Genomic DNA, 19,074 nt, shown 5'->3' with positions numbered 1-19,074 from the left:
GATTAAGCCCACCGTAACAGTGTGAGAAACCTGTTCCATCTTTAATGCTTTTCACAAGCAACATGGTGCATTTCCAGCTCGGAAGCAGTGAGTCACCAATTAAAGAGGATGATTGCTTGTTAAATGCCTTATTGATGGTCCAAATCACCCAGTTAATATTCAGCTTTCTATTATAATGAGCTTGCTAAACAAGCCAGATGAGAAGAAAACTCGACATGGAAACCAGAGTGGGTATCTGACAGATTCAGATCCCTGCTTGCTCCGAACAATCTCCATCTTGCTGATGACCAAACTGCATCTCAGGAAACCATCTATGGGCACCAGCTGCACACAATCTTGCACAAGGACTTTAGCATCTGCCAGCCAATCATGGCACCTACGTAGGAAGTACAGACTTGCATTGCAGGGTGCACAGGGAGCTAGTATTGGAAGACTGCTGCAGGGATACTGTGTATGTAGGGACAGGTACCGAGCTCGCAGAATGGACCAAGCTACATTGTAAGGCTGCTCACTCACTTACTCTCCCATCACTCGCACCATTCAAGCCTTGCCCATCAGCCACTTCAGCTAAAGGCTCTCAGAGCTGCCATTTTGAAGTGATTCTTTTGCACAGACGGACAGGCAACTTGTCATAAGGGACCCATCTGAGTTGGGGGTGTGGGTACAGCCTTGATGAACAGCACGTTAACATGTCATTTTAACACTTACGACCTGCGCAGCAAACACTCTGCAGGTTCATTCAAACAAATGGCTGTGTCTCAGCCTGGTGCAGGTTAGCTCTCAGCCCAAGCAGGGAGTAAACTGCACACAATTCAGGATCTTGGCCACAGTTCATTGTTTGCCTGGAAGTCTCCCCCTCTAGGAACTGTCCTACTACTTGCCTTGGCGTACTTAGCAGTCAAACCTCTAGGGCCTGCAGCAGTAGTCATGGGAGTTACACATCATCAGAGCTGCAGCGACAGTGGTCAGGGCTTTGGACAGACATGCATAGGAGCTGCTCATTGATATTCATTAAAGCTCACTGGTGAATACAGTCCAGGGTGGAGGGAGTGGGAGGAGGCATCCACCCATCATTTGGGAAGGGATAAGGGGAGTACAACTGTCAGAATGTGTCACAGAGTCAAGGCTGGGAGGGAAGAAAGCAGAGGCATTTTCAGAGGTGCAGATAGGGCTGATCATGGGGGCGGAGGAAGCTCAACGACCATATAGGCAGAACAACATCGAAGGGTATGGTCGGTTACACAAGAGTTAGTGACTACCACCATCATTGTCAGACAAAGAGATGAGAAGAACAGGGAGGGCCTCCACAAGGAGGGGACAGGGAGGATGATGTGGGGGTCTCCAGATGGATGGGTGGGGGGGGGCAGGAAATGGGCTGTTGGGGCATTGTGAGTCAAAGAGGGGACTATGAAGCTATGTGTGGCTGAGGGTTTCTGGCAACCAGATGGGGCCCACTGTTAATTGTGTCCAAAAGTGAACATTTCATCGCTTCTTTACTATGCATGTGGAGTGACGGTGCTTAGGGGTCAGATGCTAAAACAAAATAATTTGCTACATGGCATTGGTGATTGAAAATTGAACTTAGGCATCTCAATATTTTTGAAGTTAGGTAGCAATGTTGTTTCATAAAGTACAATACTAGCTGTTTGGGGATGACTATTCATCCACCATCTAAAGGTTATGTGTGAGCCACACAACAATGATTTTCATGAAAGCATTATAAGTGGTCTGTATTGAATGCAGTCAGAAGTTGTGTTTGGTGCGGGTCTGAGCTAGGAAGGAAGTCGGAGCACCGCAAGCATTCCATTCTTAATCACATCAGCGGGCACAGCACCTTCACCGAGTTACTGCACTGGCTGAGCCCTGAATGTGAATGACTGATGGGGAGATGACCCTGGTTTTCCGGCAACAGCATTGGCTCTTTGCATGGTGAAGTGTGATCAGGTCTCATCATCGGGGTGTGCTGTCAATGTCTGCTTTGACATTTTGCTGCTTCTGTTCCAATTTTAGATCCTTTGTATGGTCCCTGTCGTCGGTGGTATGCTGGTCGCTATGGCTGTCAACCAAAGAGAGTGAAGAGCGGACACAGAAGGAGCAGGGTCAATGGCAAACCCAGGAGCATTGGCCAACTGAGGAGAATTCGCTGCTGCAGTTTACTCATGGATACCTGGAATATGCAGGAGGCCCAGATTTTCAACCCCTGAGTATTTCCTGGGATGAACGAGTTGTAGAGATGCTGCGTGCCCTGCATTTGCTGGAACAAGGTGACCCAGCTGTGTAGGATGTTGGAATGGGACCTGAGGGCTGTAGAAGTGGGAGGCCACCTTTGTCTTGGGACTATGACGCTTTGAACTGTTTGCTACTGGTTCTTTCCAGGGATCAATGGGTGACCTGTGTGGGATCTCTCAATCGTGCACCACAAACCCATCCGGATGGTATCTGATGCCATTTATGCAGGATTGTTGGGAAGCATCGGAGGTGGCAGCAGGAGGTATGAGATCAGGCCCTTAGCTCCAGCTCAGATACGGCAGTTGTGGAAGTGACAGTAATAGTGGAAACAGGCCGTAACTGAGACCTCACAGCCCATTCTAGAGACCTTGGCCAATGTCAAGCAGTGAATGGAGGAATAGTAGAGCATAACAAAAAGAAGAAAAGATTAACTCTGTTCCAGTAAAATCTTGTTTCAAGATAGCATCAGAACATGGCTACATTGCAAACACTTTTCACTGTATTTTTATATATGTGTGACAATAAGTCTAAATCTTATTAATCCAAGATTATACTGGTTCAGTTTGTTCCCCAAACTGAGATTAGTGTGCAGGCTGGGTGGTATGATTCGAGGACATACCTGCCTTCTCTCAATGTAGGGTGCTATTGACTGTCCACTCATGACACTGAGAGGGCCATAATGTAACACTGTGGAATTCATTAACAACAAGGGGTTCCATTTGATTAATGTTCAAGGTACTTGTGATCACCTTAAGCACTTCGTGGAGGTGCATGTCTACCACACTGGCAGCTGCTATGACTCAAACTCTTGACCACTCTCATGTGTACCGTCATGTTCGAGGGGTGACAATCATACAAGGTTGGTTACTGGGGGACAAGTGCTATTTGCTGTGACCATGGCTCATGGCAGCATTCCACAACCCCATGACCAATGTGGAACACAAAACACATGCCACCCATGTTTTTGATCAGGGTCATGGTGGAGCAGGTGATGGGGATGCTGAAGATGTGGTTCTGCTGCTTGGACCGGTCTGGTGGGGTCCTCCAGTATAATTTGGATGGATCGTGCTGCATTATCCTGGCTTGCTGTTCTCTGCACAATTGAAACAAGCAATGAGGGGATACACTAGATCCTGAGGAATTCGGGGAACAAAAGCAGTCTTCCAAGGAGGAGAAAATCACCATTGTTCATATCAGAGCTCTGCTGTGTTGACTGCTACACGCTTGGTAGAACCTCATTGACAGCCAACTCTAAGTTATTCATTGGTTTGCTGCCGAAATTTGATTTACATTGTGGTAATGAACTCCAGCCTCCAGTGTTTTCTCCTAATGTTTCCTTCTGCTTTCTGTAAATAAAAGCACAACATAGTATTTAACCAATGTGTGTGGCTTCTGTGTATATGATGTTTCCTACTGCCCAATATCAAGCTGCAGATAAACAGTGGGCACTGGGCACACATACAGTGAGAGAACCTGTTCGGCCTAGTGGCAAAAAATCCTCCAGAGTACATGACAAACTTGGACCTAATGAGAAAGGGAGCAAGACTCGGCCCAGTAACTGTTTCTCTCTCCACAGGTGCTGCCAGACCAGCTGAGAATTTCCCACCTTTTCTCTTTTTATTTTCGCAAAATGAAATATTTTGGAAAAGCTCTGACTTCTACTCTTGAAAGAGAATGGACAGTTGAACTAAAAGTCAGGCCAGTAACGTGTACATTGCCCTGACTGTGCCTTGGTCGACTGATTTTCCTGTGGGAATGTAATATTGACCAATCCATCTCGATGAAAAAAGACAATGCTGAAAGGAACCAAGATAACCTGAGAGAAAGTTATCAAAATTGGTAGAGGAATAATGAATGGTTGATAGAAAATCTTATGCTATTTAAATTATGCATGTAAATAGAAATAGACAACATGAATGTTGTTAAAAATGATATTAATTTTAGATGCAGACTTTGCATGAGGGTTAATTTTCAGGTGTCATCTCCTGCCGTAGATCCCCAAGAAGTAGCCATAGTGCCATCCTGAAGCAAATATTTGGCTCTTTGATGAACTAGTTGAGCGATTCATGCCCATCTTAAGATCCAGTGCCAAAGACATCAAAATGTAAGAGGCAGGAGAAGTCCACAAGCTGAGATTGGTTTCTCTGGCTTCTGTTACTTAAATAATGGTCCGTAGCTGGTTGACTGGGAACAGAAGAAGAACAGAAGTTTCTTAAACAGTTTTTATTTATCTTGATGTAGAACCAGGAAGAGGAACAGGACTGGCAAATCTAGGGGTTCTGCCTTTTGCCTCCCCTTTCATTCCAGTACTCCGGAATTAGCTGTGAGGTTTTGAAATCAGAATTCATTGAATTTCGGAAGGTGAGTAGAAACTGTACAAGGATACTCAATTGGTATCTGCTCTTCGGCAGTATTTACGAAAGGCCCAAGGCCCACTTTGAAGCTGGTCTCCATCTCTGGGCATGTATTCCACAAGCAAGGTACAGGTTCTTGAGTTCCATCATGAAAATATGTGCACTCACATTAAACTGAAAGCACTGTCATTTTCATGTGTATTTGATGCAGAACTATTGAACTAGATCCCACAACAGCAGAAATGGGGTGGACCAGTGGTTTAGTGGTTAGCACTGCTGCCTCATAGCACCAGGGACCCAGGTTTGATGCTAGCCTTGGGTAACTGTGTGGAGTTTGTATGGGATCCTAGTGTCTGTGTGGGTTTCCGTCAGGTGATCTTGTTTCCTCCCACAGTGCAATGATGAGCAGGTTAGGTGGATTGGCCATGCTAAATGTGAGGTTATGATAGGGTGTAAGCCTGGGTCAGGGTGAGATGCTCTTCAGATGGTAGGTATAGACTTGAGGGGCTGAATGGCATCTTTTCACACTGTAGGGATTCTATGAAATCAATGCATTTTTACATTAAACCATCACAGTCGAATTTATATTCTTAGAGGGACTCTGTCATCTGATTGTTCATCCAAGTAGTGACAGATTAGATGGTTTTCACATAGTCTTTGGAACTCTTTAACATCTGTCATTTCCCCCCACCAGAGAATGGCTCAAGTTGTAACTTCCCTGCACTCTACAAAGTCCTCAAACTTCTGAATTCTCTAACTTTCTGGGAATGCCAAATATGGAGAGGCCTAATTTGTTCTTGGCCCAGTCACAGTATCACAACTGCTCTCATCAGTCTCAGGCACCGGGAAGACAGGTAGTAACCACTTGGACAGAGTTTCTAATCTAGAACCATAGAATCCCTATAGGAAGGAAGCAAGCCACTTGGCCCATTGAGTCCACACTGATCCTCTGATAATACCACCAAAACCCTTATCCCTGTATTCTCCATGGCTAATCCACTAACTTACACATCCCTGGACATAATGGGCAATTCAGCATGGCCAATCCACCTAACCTGCACATCTTTGGACTGTGGGAGGAAACTGGAGCACCCGGAGGAAACTACAGGGACACAGGGAGAATGTGCGGACTCCATAGAGACAGTCTTCTGAGAGTGGAATCGAACCCGGGTTGTTGGCGCTGTGAGACAGGTGTGCTAAGCACTGAGCCAACCATGCCACCCTGCGCTGTTCGTATCGCCACAATATTTATACAGCTGTATCAGTTCCATTTCTAATCAATGGTCATCAGAAAGATATTGAAAGGATGGGATTCGTCAATGGTCATGAAATTAAAAGCTAAGTGAAGATTACGATTTTCTCTTGTTCTAGATGGTCATTGCCTAGCACTCGTCTGGTGCAAGTATCCCAAAAATCTTTGGCAGCAACATGCTGGGGGCTGTGGTGATTAGCCTCTCGCTGTCACAACATCTATCCATGCACCAAATCAAATTTTATCACTGAAGCATTCCATTTTGCCTCCACCAACCCTTGATCTCAGTTTTGCTCAAGGTGCCTGTGCCTTTCTCTGTCAAATACTGCCTGAATCTGTGCGACTAACCCTCCTCTGACACTTTGGTCTTTTCTGTCCAGATTGAGGCTGAGAAAAAATCGGACAATGAATGGTCCTACAAGTCAGCATCAATTGGTGGGTTAATAAAAAAAAGTAAACTCCCTGTGATGCTGAAGACTTGAAATAAAAACACAATGTGCTGGAGAAATCCAGCAAGTCTGGCTGCATCAGTGGAGAAAGTTAACATTTCTGGTTCAAGCTGACTTTTTCAGAACTTAAGAAGGCTGGAAAGTGATTTTTATATTTATGTTTTTGAAAAACTGGGGAAGTGGGGGTAGTGGGGGTGGGAGGGCTTGGGGAGGGAGAAATGAGCAGCAAATGGGATAAATTGGAAAGGTGTCCAGAGCGAAAGACAAAGGAAGTGCTAATGATAATAGAGAAGGGACATTGATGAAGAGAAGGTCATAGAATCATAGAGTCATAAAGATGTAAAGCACGGAAACAGATCCTTCAGTCCAACTCGCCCAGATATCCTAACTGAATCTAGTCCCATTTGCCAGCACTTGGCCCATATCTCTCCAAACCCTTCCTATTCATATACCCATCCAGATGCCTTTTAAATGCTGCAATTGTACCAGCCTCCACCACTTCCTCTGGCAGCTCATTCCACAAACGCACCATCCTCTGTGTGAAAATGTTGCCCCTTAAGTACCTTATATATCTTTCTCCTCTCACCCTAAATCAATGCTGTCTAGTTCTGGACTCCCCCACCCCAGGGAAAGGACCTTGTCTATTTAACCTATCCATGTCCCTCATGATTTTATAAACCTTTATGAGGTCACCCCTCAGCCTCTGATGCTCCAGGGAAAGCAGCCCCAGTCTATTCAGCCTCTAACCCTGGCAATATCCTTATAAACCTTTTCTGAACCCTTTCAAATTTCACAACATCCTTCCAATCGGAAGGAGACCAGAACGGCAATATTCCAAAAGTAGCCTAACCAATGTTTTATACAGCCCCAACATGACCTCTCAACTCCTATACTCAATGTCTTGGTGTGAAAAGGAGGACTGGATCAGCACTAGTGAGACCAAATCCATACAGACAAGATATTGAGGGAGATGGTGGGAAATGGAATTAATCAAAATGGAAGACAGAGTTCATAGTCGGAAGTTGTTGACCTCAATATTGACTCTTGACAGCTGTAAAGTGCCTGAGTAGAAAAAGAGGTGCAGTCTCTCCAGCTTACATTGTGCTTCACTGGAACACTACAACACTAATACAGAGGTTGGAGTATGATGGGAGAATAAGAACAAGTGCTGTCATAATAGTCTGGCCATCATGATTTCTTCTGTAACAAAGTTATCTTCTTCCTATGAAAGGTAAAACACAGTCATGCACTAAAAAAATAGCCAGGGTACAACTAGAAAGGCAAACTTAACCATGAAGTTGACAGCCTTAAAATCTTAAAGATATAGAGAGAGGCAGTAGCACAATGGTATTGTCACTAGACGTGTAATCCCACAGTGGCAGATGTAGTTTGGATTCAATAAAAACCTGGAATTAAAAGTCTAATGTTGACTACAAAACCATTGTTAGATTTTGGATTTTTAAAAAAGTCTTAAAGAACATCCTTCAGTGAAGAAAAAGCTGCTGTCCTTAGCTGATTGGGCCTACATATGAAACAAAATTAGTTGACTTTTAACCGTACAGCAAGCCACTCAGTTGTATCATCACTAAAAAGTCTGAAGAAAACAATCAAAAAGTATAGATTACTTGGCATTAACCAAGGCATTGGAAATAACAATGGCAACCACAATCCTGCAATGCCCTCCTTGCTAATGTTTCAGGCTAGTGACAAAATTGAGACAACTGTTTCACAGACTAGTCAAGAAACAGGCTCATGTAGTTTTACTCACAGTAGCATACTTTACACACAATTTGCCAGATAACACCATCAACATCCTTGGGTATGTCCTGTCCCACTGGCAGAATAGAACCAGCAGAGGTGGCTGCTTAATGGCATATAGTTGGCATACAGTTGCCCTGAGAGCCTTCAACACTTATCCTGCACCCCATGAAATCAGGTCAAAATGGGCTGGGAAAACTCTTGCTTATATCATCAGCTTGGCTAATGAATCAGTTCTCCTCCATATTGAAGAGCACTTGAAGGCAGTATTGAAAGTGAGAGAACTAATGAGTGGAAAAACACATGTGACCACATCCCCACCAATCTGCCCACCGCAAATGTATCTATTGATGGCAAGCTCAGTAAGTGTGACCACTGCACAGTCTTGATGGAGACGATCACCCTCCTGTGTGACCATATCCTGCGTCATGTTATGTAACACTATCACCGGGCTAAACCAGATAACTTTGAACAGATCTAGCATCGCCAGACTGGGCATTCATGCAGTGCAGCACAATTGTACTCCAACACAATCTGCAACTTCATGAACCAGCATATCTCCCAATTTACCATTATCATCAAGCCTGGGGATCAACTGTAATTCAATGAAGAGTGCCTGAGGGCATGCCAAGAGTGGGCATACCTCAAAATGAGATGACAACCTGGTGATGCTACAAAACAGGACAACTTGTGTGCTAAACAACTTAAGCAGCAAGTGATAGACACAGCTATGTGATTCCACAATAAATGGATCAGATTTAAGCTTTGCAATCCTGTTGTGTCCAGTCGTGGATCCTGCTAGACAATTAAACAACTCATTAGAGGAAACAACTTAACAAACATCCAAACTCATAAAGATGGGAGCGCCAAGCTGAAGCATTTGGAACAATCTTCAGAAGGAAGTACCAAGTTGATGATCCATCTCAGCCTCCTTCAGAGATCCCAGCATCACGGATATCAATCTTCAGCTAACACAGTTCACTTTACATGATATCAAGAAAAGGCTGGATGTACTGACAACATTCTGGCAAGACTACTGAAGACAGGTGCTCCAGAATTTGCCGATCCCCTAGTCAAGATGTTCCAATAAAGTTGCAACACTAGCATCTACTAACAATGTGGAAATTTCCCAGATTTGTGCGAGACACAAAAAGTAGGACAAATCCAACCCAGTCAATAACCATGCATCAATCTATTCTCAATCATCTGTTACAGTAATGGAAGATGTCATCAACAGAGTTAGCAAGCAGCAATTGCTAAGCATAAACTGGATGCTAATTTCCAGTTTGGTTTCAGATTTATCAGCTCCTGATGTCATTGCAGCCTTTGTACATACATGGAGCATAGAACTGAATTCCAGCAGTGACATGAGGGTGACTGGAATCAATGGGAAGCTTCTCTGATCGTTGGACTTACATCTGGCACAAAGGAAGGGGGTTGTTGGAGCTCAGGCATTTCAGCTCCAGAACCTGTCTGCAGGAGTTCCTCATGGTAATGTAGGCCCAAGCACCTTCAGCTGCTTCATCAATGACCTTTCCTCCATTACAAAGCACCAAATGGGAATGTTCACTTATGATTGCACAATGTTCAACATCATTTGCAACTCCATTACTGAAGCAATCCATGTCCAAATGCAACAAGTTCTGGACAAGATCCATGTTTAGGTTTGCAAGTGGCAAATCATTTTCATGTGACATAAGTGGTCATAGAATCCCTATAGTGTGGAAGCAGGCCATTCAACCCATCGAGTCCACGCCATCACTCTGAAGAGCATCTCACCCAGATCCACTCCCTTACCCGCTCTCTGTAACCCGGCATTCCCCATTACTAACCCACCCAGCTGGTCATCCTTGGACACTATAGGCAATTTAGCACAACCAATTCACCTAACCTGCACATCTTTGGATTGTGGGAGAAAACCGGAGCACCCGGAGGAAACCCACGCAGATACAGGGAGAATGTGCAAACTCCAGACACGCAGTCACCCAAGGGTGGAATCAAACCGGGGTCCCTGGTGTTGCAAGGCAGCAGTGCTAACCACTGAGCCACTGTGCCATGCAATGGCAACTTCCATTTTGACCATAAAATTTGTTTCAGGTGTTGTTTCGTGGATTTATGTTGACGATCCTCAAGGAATCAAAAAATGGCACTCCTTCACCTGCTTCAGTTAATCCGTATAGCATTATATCAATAATAAATTAACATGTGCATAAAGAAAGGTATAATTTCATTAGTTTGATCTTGGAAATATTTGCTTCTTAAAGTTGTTTCACCCAACAAGAGAGAATCTAACCATCACCACCTGATATCCAATGGCATTATCATTGTTGAATCTTTCATTAAAATCATCGTTTGTGAAAATTCAATTGGACAACCACATAAATGCAGTGGCTACAAAAGGCAGAGAGAGGCTAGGCAACTATTTACAATATATGTTAATGACTTAAAGGAAGGAAGTGAATGTACTGTTGCCAAATTTGGAGACAACACAAAAATAGGTGGAAAGGCAGATTATGAAAGGGATGCAAGCAGTTTACAGAGAGATACTGTTAGGATAAGTAAGTGAGAAAATAATGGCAAATGGAGTATAATTTGGGAAAATTTTCAAAGTTTTCACTTTGAAAGAGAGTGCAAAAGAACTAAATATTTTTAATTGGAGAAACACTAGAGAAAGCTGCCACACAAAGAGACTTCAGGTTATTTGTACATGAAACAGACAAACTAGCACATAGTGCAGCATGTAATCAGGAAAGCTAATGGAATGCTGGCCCTTATTTTAATGGGGTTGGAATGAAAGAATTGGAAAGTCTTACCACAATTGTACGAGGTGCTGATGGGATCATGTCTCAAGTGAGCCATTTTGGTCTCCTTATTAGAAGAATAGAATTTCTTTGTAAGTAGTTCAGAAAAAGCTCACTAGGACGATTTCTAGAGTCCTAGAGACATGATGGCATTGAAGCATGCAAGATCTTTAAGGGGCTTGAAAGGTCAAATCCTGTGAGGATATTTCTCCCAATGGGCGAGTCTAAGACCAAAGGCTACAGAATGAAGAGGACCATTTTAAAACTGAGGTGAGGAGGAATTTCTTCTCTCAGAGGGTCAAGTGTCTTTGGAACTCTTTGCCACGTACAGCAGTGGGACAGATTCCTTATGCACACTTAAGGTTGAGAGGGATAGATTCTTGATCAGTTGAGGGTTACGGGGAAAGTGCAAGTAGGTGGACATAATTGATTCATATGATAATATATTTGCAGGGTCACTCGGTCAAAATCCTGGAAGTGCCTCCCTTACGACACCATGGGTCTACTGACAGTAAAATGGAATGCAGTATTTCAATAAGGCAGGTCAACACCACCTTCTCATAGGCAACCAGTGATGGGCAATAATTGCTGGCTCAGCCACTCATGGCCACATTCCATGAAGAAATAAAATTAATTACCATGTGTATAAGTCCACATTAGTGCAAGATGAAAGCACGTTTAAAATGAAAATGTTCCGTGGCAAATTGATGTAAAATTACAATTATTACTACAAGTTGTGTTTCTCCAACATTATCTGGTTTTGAGATTCTGAGGCAGCTTGGTGTAGTTAATTTATGAGAGGCAATCATTGCTGCTGCACCAAGCCAACTGAGGTCAAAATCTCCTTGTGTACTATTATCTTCTGTCAGTACTATATTGATACTTTACAATATGGTCTTTTTCTTGAATAATCAGTGCTAACTACAGATCTCAGAAGAAAGTCAGAACTGACATTTCACTGAATATCAACATGCACTGCATGTTCAGTGTGATTGATAAGCCACATACATTCAGAGCTAAGCACTCCATCAGGGACTTGCTGCATGGATGATGCTGCTGTGAGGGTTTCAAAATAGCTTAATGCTTTATTGCTAATGCCAACGTTTATCTGGTAGTGTATTAAACACATAGATGATATGCATCAACAATAAATAGTTCAGGTCAGGCAATAATTAACATCTCAGTCACATCTTAAGCATTTTTGAGTTCTAACCTATATAAATGTATTGTGAACCAGAACTGCATTATAGACGGATTCGCCTTTTAATTTACTCAAAGCTGAAATCATTCTGTCTGAGCCCAATGCTGTAATAAATACAGGAAGTAATTCTCAATTATAACATCTCATATAATATACATACAGATTATCACCACTATGTCCCTCAGTATATTAAAGTTCCTGTTCAATGTGGATTGTCAGTTGTGCCAAAAGGTAAGAGAAACAAGATTTTCCCATCGTGGCAAAGACCATTAACATTTCAACATGCAATTGTTAAGTGTGCATGCAGACAATGCAGATTGTGTCCAATTTCTCCATCAGAATGAAGAAGATTGAACATGTAACTGCAATAGAAATTTCCAGGAACAATGTACAATGTACCACCAAACATTTAACAGTCACTCTGCCAGTCCCATGTGGAAATAGCCAACCAAATTTGCCTAATTTTTTAAGGAGATTCACGTTCATCACAACTACCAGTACACATCATAGAAGATGTTGTTAATTAAAAAAAAACACAATGGGCCAGACATGGCCTTTCTACATTAATTAATCATTCTAAGCAGAGTTTCTGAAGTACTGTGGGATATTGATCTAACAGGCATATGCTTTTCTCTTGCAAGTCTACTGTACAATTTTCATATGCTATACAAAAGGGCAATTGTTTTAGCAGGAACAGATTGCACACTCATTCAAACAAGACAAATCTCACAGTTTCACACTTTGATCTGCATCTAACTGATTTCTAAAATTTCTAAATACATGTTGCATTCCTATCTATTATTAATAGGTTGAAATAAATCATGGGTAATAAGCCTGAGACTGCCTGAAAAGCTCTCAATGGACTCTCAAAGCATCACTTGGGAGTTAAACAACTACTTCAAGTCTTGTGTCCACCCATTAAAGGTTTTATTTTGCAAGCATATGCCCGGTGACTCTCCAAGCAGATTTCATCAAGACCTCTCTCTGATATATAGTCAGCATGGCAGTTTAGAGTCTTAGTTCACACATTCCATTTCAATGTTTTTCTTTTGCATTATAGCCCACATTTACTTTCTTGTCCATATTTTGCAGATGTTCCCTTTCATTCTGGGAAGCACTGTTCTTGCTGTGAGTCAAGTGTCCTATTTCTGTCTGCTCCCCTCTCACCTTAAAAGTTCTTCAACAGTCTGTGAAGTTCACAAACTTTTAAAACTTTCATTCTTAAATAAGTTCCTACTGAACTGGCTACATATTTCATCGCCCCTCTGGTAGTGGCTGCATGCCTCCAGAAAGTGTTTAAATAACGATTAGTATTTTGTTACCCAAGTTTCCTTTGTTTCACATATCAAGGCTTGTAATCTCAGCTGAATAGCAGAAAACACATCAAGAAATCAATGTATTTTCTGAAAAGTAACATAATGATTTCATCTGAACAATCAGTTGCTCCTGAGTGAATGTATCTATAAAATATTCAGTTGGACATCACTCAAACTTCAATTTGTGAGTACCAAAGATTAGAAGCATTTGGTAAAATATATCAACATACACAGATCATGACAGACTCTCATCTCGGAACCAACAGAGGTTATAATGAAAAATCATAGACATTACAACCAAAACACTAATTTGTGGAGCATAATTATTATTTATACAGTCCAATTGTTCAATTACAGCTTATGCTTCTATTTTGACATTTTTGCATAAAATAAAAATATTCATGAATTTAAATTAAGTATTTTTTTAGAAATGGTAAATTGAAAACATTGTTCTAAAGTGAATTACTAGATAATTTTAATTAAACAACTTCAAGTTAATAGTTGTTATTAAATACGAAGGGTGGAAAACAATAGAGAATGTATTTTTTGATATATCTACTGTCACAGTTGATACTTACAATGCCAATTAGCACATACATTTAATATCAGCTTGCTTCCACTGCTTGCAATTTGCCTCTGAGTCAATTCATGTGGGTTTAAGCCCAAATTTGAGCACTTAATCTCAACTGACATCTCAGTATGAGACCTCAGAAGACACATTACAGCCAGATCACAATTTGTCATCTTGAGTTAGTCCATGGCACTCTGAATAAAAGCAGCTAACTTAAAAAGTGCATGTCAATTCTCAGCAATTACCTCATCTATCTACATACAAAATGACTGCAATATTTCCACTGTTACAACTGCGAAAGGAGATAGCTGTTGATAATTAAGTCCCATTACTCCATGAGTTGTGCCATTAAGGTAAATGTTTCACTCCAATCACCAAAATGGGAATCTGTTTCCCTTCTGAACTGCTATTCCAAATAAAAGAGAGTTTCATCACACTTCTTTAATTAGCTCAACATAACTTTTCAATTACAAGACAAAACTCATTCATAGATGTTAACTGGTGTAGCCAATTTTTCAAAGCTATACTCTAAAGTTTGAATGATGTCCCCTTTTAATCACAGAGCAAACAAACAAACAAACACATAACTTATAAGACAACAAAAATAAGTTTTTTAGAAAGAAAAGCCCATCCTAATTGGGCAGTGATCTGAAAAACAAACAATAGAATTTGATGAATTTTCACTGTCAGATGTCTTGTTGATGAAATTGAAATTGGATTGCCTGCAGTATGCGTTCACCTCTGCTATCCTAAAAGCGGTCAACATCACACTCCATGCGGAAGTAAAGGGAGCACTTGATGAACTGCACAACTCTGCAAACAGTTTTGAAACATCATAGCCAATGACTTCAACCAGGCCAAACTCAAGAACTTGCTACCAAAATGCCATCAACATATCTCTTGTCCCATCAGAGATCCGAACATCCTTGCTCATTGCGATTTAACCATCAAAGATGCCTACCACTTTATCCTCCATCCACATTTTGGAAAAGTCAGACCATAATGCTATGTTCCTCCTCTCAGCTTACAAGCAGAAATTGAAGTGTGAGGATCGAGTACAGACAGTAGTGCAGTGCTGATCTGAGGCAACAGAAGGGCTTAAAGAGAACTGCTTAGGATCGGTAGACTGGACCATATTCAAGAACAAAGCAGCCAACTGAAACAAATATGCTAATACCATTACAGACATCAATAATAAAAGTGTGTAGAAGACAGAGTGCTGGAGAAGCTAATTTGAATGTTCCCCAACTGGAAACCACAGATGAACTGGGAGATCCACTCCCCACTGAAGACCAGGCCTGAGGGGACAAGTCGGGCAACACTGACCTACACAGGAAATTTAGGTATTACTTTTGTAAGGTCATCAATGATGCCAAGAGGCAATACCAAACTAAACTTGAGACCCAGACCAACCAGACACATTTAGTTTGTGGCAAGGCCTATACGATATAATGAGCTACAAAGTAAAGTCAAACAGAATCACGGACAACAGTACATCACTACCCAATAAGCTCAATGCATTTTACACTCACTTTGAACAGGAGACCAGTGGAGCAACATAACCTATCCCAATAGCTTTGGATGGACCTGCACTCATGAGTCAGCACTGTAGATCTGAGATTGGCCTTCTGAGAGTGAACCACAGAAAATGACAGGTCCAGATAGAGTCCACGGCCAAGCATTCAGATCTTGAATTGACCAGCTGGTGGGAGTACTCACAGATTTCTAAGCTCTTTTTACTACGATCTGAAGTCCCCAGCTGCTTCAAGAAGACCACCATCATTCCGGTGCCAAGGAAAGATCATGTAGCATGCTGAAAGCTTACTGCCAGATAGGTCTGACCTCCACAATTAAGAAGTGCTTCGAAAGGCTTGTCATGACTCACATCAATTTGAGCCTACCAAATTGCCTTGATCATTTGCAATTTCCCTATCAGCACAACAGGTCCACACCAGACACAATCTCCCTGGCCTACACCCATTCCTGGAACATCTGGCTAACAAAGATACCTATGCAAGGCTCCCACTTATTGACTACAGTTCCACCTTCAACACCCTGTGACATAGTGGCTCAGTGGTTAGCACTGCTGCCTCACAGCAGTAGGGTCCCAGGTTTGATTCCAGCCTTGGGTCACTGTCTGTGGAGTTTGCACATTCTCCCCGTGTCTGTATGGGTTTCCTCCAGGTGCTCTGATTTCATCCAACAGTCCAAAGATGTGCAGGTCAGGTGAATTGGTTAGAGGGAAATGGGTCTGGTGGGTTATACTTCAGAAGGTCGATGTGGACTGGTTGGGCCAAAGGACCTGTTTCTATACTGTAGGGAATCTAAATCTAAAAAATCATATTGAAGCTTCAAGACCTCGGTCTCAGCTCCCCTCTCTGCAATCAGATTGTTGACTTTCCCATAGAATCCAATCAGTAAGAATAGGGAATAATACTTCCTCCAACATAATCCTCCACAATGGTGCCCTGCAAGGCCAAATACTCAGCCCTCTACTGTACCCCTTATACACTCATGACTGTGTGGCTAAATTCTACTCCAACTCCACTTACAAGTTCACTGATGACATCACCATAGTAGATTAGATCTCAAATAATGATGAGAGGGATTCAGAAACGAGATGGAATGTTTAGCAGCATGATGTAAATACAGCAACAATCTCTCCATCAATGTCAGCAAAACAAAAGAGCTGGTCATTGACTTCAGGAAATGGAGTGAAGGGCACATCCCTGTCTGCATCATCAATGGTGCTAAGGTGGAGGTGTTTGAGAGCATCAAGTTCCTGGGAGTGATGATCACCAACAATCTGTCCTGGTCCACACACATTAATGCAACAGTCAGGAAAACACAAGAATGGCTTTACTTCCTGAGGGAGCTAAGGAAATTCAGCATGTCCAAAGGGACCCTTAGCAATATTTTGAATGCACCACAGACAGCATCCTCTCTGGATGAATCACAGCATGGTCTGACAACTGCTCTTCCCAAAACCGCAAGAAACCAAAGAGAGTCCCTAACACAGTCTTAACCATCAGGCAAACCAGCCTTCTATCGATTGATTCTGTCTATACTTCCCACTGCCTGGGAAAGCAAGCTACACAGATGAAGACCCTTCCCACCCCAGTCTTCTATTCAGGCAAAAGATATAAAAGTTTGAATATACTTACAAACAGATTCAAGAACAGTTTCTTCCCCATGTTTGAATGGATCTCTAAAATGTTAATTTTAATCTCTCTCTGCACATTGTCTGCGGCTGTAGCATTGTACTCTGCACTCTGTTCTGCTATCCCAATGCATTTTGCATGGCACAATCTGCCTGTATAGCACGCAAAATAACACTTTTCACTGTATCTTGGCAATAAATCACAGGCTGAAGGATGTTCATGCAAAGAAGTCTTCAGTTCAGACTGAATCAAGATTAAACCAAGTACTGACCACATTTAGTTTTTCAGGGTTTACAAGGTTGTCAAAATGCTGAGGTGTGAAAACTTTATTATGTTCCCAAGTACTTCAAACAAGTACTGCTGTGGTACAATTGTTCTTAGTTCCTTTTAGGCCCCCTAGCTTGTGAAACCAAAAGCCAAATTAAAATGGGTTGCAATGTAACCAAAAGCCCAGGTATGGCAGCTTCTTACAAAGCCATTTTCTTTCTCCAATAACTAAGGGCAACAAACCCCATGTCATATTGCCCTAAGCTTTGATTGGCAATTTTCCAATATCATTTGAATTTCTGTTATCAGCAGTGGATCACAGCCCACACCAAGCTATTGACCTCATTTTAAAGAAAGAATATGGGTTATCTTCAAACTCTTTGTAAAAAAATCATTTTTATTCCAGAGAAAGTTCAATGTCTTCCACATACTATGTAAATATTCTTTACATCATGGACATGTTCTTTGGACATCATCATGGTACATATTCTCTACATCATGGACCAGGGCTTCATTTACAAAAAGTTTTAAAAACTCTATAGATATTTATGTTGTTTTTATATTTAGAGACTGGACTTGGTTCCTTTCCCAAGACAGTGGGAGTGAATGGACGGAAGGCTGATTTACAAGGATGTGCTTATACAAAACCCTGGTTAGACCACACTTGGAGTACTGTGAGCAGATCTGGGCACAACCTCTTTGGAAGGATATATTGGCCTTAGAAGGAGTACAACATCGGCTTACAAGGAAGACACCATAGGCTTACAAGGAAGGGGTTACTTTATGAGGAAAGATGATGCATATTAGGTCTGTTTTCTATAGACTTCAGAGGGTCAAGGGGTGATTTGATCAATGTCTTCAAGATATTAATGAAAAGAAGATAGGGTATATAAAAATAAATTAGTTCCAGGGGTAGGGTATTCTAGAACTAGGTGGCATAATATGAGAATAAGGGCCAGACCATTCAGGAGACACATTATGAAGCACTACTGCACAGAAAAGATGGCAGATGTTTGTAACTCTCTTCTATGACTGGCAGTGGATGCTGGATCAGTTGTTAATTTTAAATCTGAGGTATGTACATATCTGTTAAGCAAAGGCATTATGGGATTTGGACCAATGGCAAGTCTATGGAATTAAGCCACAGATCAGCCATGATCTCATTGAATAGTGGAACAGACTCAAGGGACCGAACAAATGGTCCAATCTTCCTCTTTAATCATGCTGGATGAAACCCAATTGTGAAAATCTTGCTGCTATTTCCAACAGACTGCAATTTCTCCTGGGAAGGAATGGGGTGATAAGTCAAACACACAAGAGAAACCTGAATTCAGCAGATCCATTTGAACTGAATGCTGAGTTTGAATGGACTTCATTTCGACTGTTCTAAACAAATTTATGGAAAAAGTCTAAGCAAATCAAATGGCAGGCAAGGTCTGCTTAAGCAATATGTTCTGGATTCTTTCACTCTACCTACTCTTTAAACATGAAATGGTAAAGAAAAGGCTGAAATTGTCAGTCAGAGCATAGTTTAAAAATGAAATTCGCTACTGAACTGCATTGATTGACAGATCATATTCTGTCATATTCTCCATAATTTTAATCTTGTTCTTTGTTGACATTTTCAAGACCCTTATTATATTATTATTGATGTTTGCCCAAGTTATTAAAACTACAATTACCTCAGCAGTAGGTTCTGAAGTCACATTTTAATT

Source organism: Hemiscyllium ocellatum, chromosome 3, assembly GCF_020745735.1.
Source record: "Hemiscyllium ocellatum isolate sHemOce1 chromosome 3, sHemOce1.pat.X.cur, whole genome shotgun sequence".
NCBI classification, from domain to species: domain Eukaryota; kingdom Metazoa; phylum Chordata; class Chondrichthyes; order Orectolobiformes; family Hemiscylliidae; genus Hemiscyllium; species Hemiscyllium ocellatum.
Note: the sequence above shows the minus strand (reverse complement) of the source record.